This window comes from Triticum dicoccoides, chromosome 6B (assembly GCF_002162155.2).
Source record: "Triticum dicoccoides isolate Atlit2015 ecotype Zavitan chromosome 6B, WEW_v2.0, whole genome shotgun sequence".
Taxonomy (NCBI): domain Eukaryota; kingdom Viridiplantae; phylum Streptophyta; class Magnoliopsida; order Poales; family Poaceae; genus Triticum; species Triticum dicoccoides.
This window is the reverse complement of record NC_041391.1, coordinates 16,581,290-16,583,082: the sequence shown is the minus strand read 5'-3', so window position 1 is coordinate 16,583,082 and position 1,793 is coordinate 16,581,290.

The following is a 1,793-nucleotide window of genomic DNA, read 5'->3' as shown; positions in this document are numbered from 1 at the left end:
CTCGAGGATGCCTTGGATCTGCCGCTTTGTCAGCATGTAATTCATCAAACTTTTTCCATGCAACACCATCCGATGTGTGTACCATCATCAGATTCCCATCTGTATCTAGTTCGGTTCTTTTGCCTGTTTTGTGCCATGTCATCTGTCTGGCCGTCTCTTCGACCATGAAAAGACGTTGAAGTCTTGGTACGATTGGCATATACCGAAGAACACTAACGGAGATTTTGGTTTGTGTCTTCTCACCCATACCGTTGTCTACCATATTATACCTGGAAGACTTGCAAACGGGACAATAGTTCAAGTCCGCATAGTCAAGCCTAAATAAGGCACATCCTTTCTCACAGGCATGTATCTTCTCATAGGGCATCTTCAGTGCACGGAGGATTTTGTCGGACTGGCACAGGTTTGCAGGCATTACATGGCCTTTGGGTAGAAAGCGTCCAAATACTGTCATAATTGCGTCATAGCATTCTCTGCCCAAGTTGAACTGAGCCTTCAGAGCCATTACTTGTGAGATGGCATCCAACTGACAAAGCTCAGTGTGCTCGTGGAGCGGACGTTTTGAAGACTCCAACATTTCATTGAAGGCCTTTGCAGATTCCTCCATCTCCTCGTCCGAATCCCGAGCATCATCATAGTATTGCACCATGTTTTCCATCCCGGTACCATGCTCGTCGGTGCGACGATGATCCACCTCGGCTCGGTCACGTTGGGCAGACTCACAATGAAATGTCCACACCATATAATCGGGCGTAAAACCACTCTTCTGCAGGTGTTTGCCCATTTCAGCCTCTGTCCTCTTTTCCCAATTGCCGCACCGTAAACAGGGGCACCAGGTTTTCTTCTGGCCATTTAAAATGCGGCTTGCACAAACCCCTTGGTTTTTGTGAACCATTCAACGCTCCATTTGTTCTGACCAGTGTGACCGGTATACATCCACGCACGATCACTCATCTTGACTTTCAGAGCTACTGGACACACAACAATTATATATGTAATTCACCATGTATATATTCTTCAGTTGATCTACTTTGTCAATTTTATTACGTCCATGCAACCTACACTCTAATAGGTAATGATAGGTCCTAATCCCACCCGTGTATGTGTACATTGGGTTCATTTTCCCATGCTATGCTCCGGATCCGACGCAAAATTTCGGCAGCACCTCCCCGCTGTTCTCCTGATACACGTCTCTGCAATAAACAGAGAGGATGTGTACCCGAAGAACAACAGGGGAGGCACTGACGAAATTTATGCATCAGATCCGGAGCAAAGCATATGGGAAAACGAACCCAATCTACACATACTCGGGTTGTCTATGGATAGCGTTGGACAATTCAAAAGAATCAAGGTTATAAATATGCAAATGCATGCATATTTATAACTATGACGCTTTCGAACGGGAGACACATATTGGTTACGCATACTGATGATTCAAGACACATATATAGCTAGCTGTCAAGTTTCATCGGAATAGATCAAATAATTAATGGGGGAGGAGGACATGTCATTTGTGCTCACCCACGAACGAAGGGGCAGAGCTCATCAAACGCACGGCGAGGTCATCGAACACCAAACCTCGCAGCGATGAAACAACTGCACATTTAAAACTACCCGATCAACACAATTATATATGATGTTTTTCATAACAAAATCGAAAAATATATGACCTAACTAATAATTCACAAATATATGACCCCGTCGGCCTCTGGAAGGCCAAAGAACACCTTTTCGGGAGGTGTCGGGGGTCGGGGTGTCGTGTCGGTGTCGGGGTGCCGTGTCGGGGTCGGGGT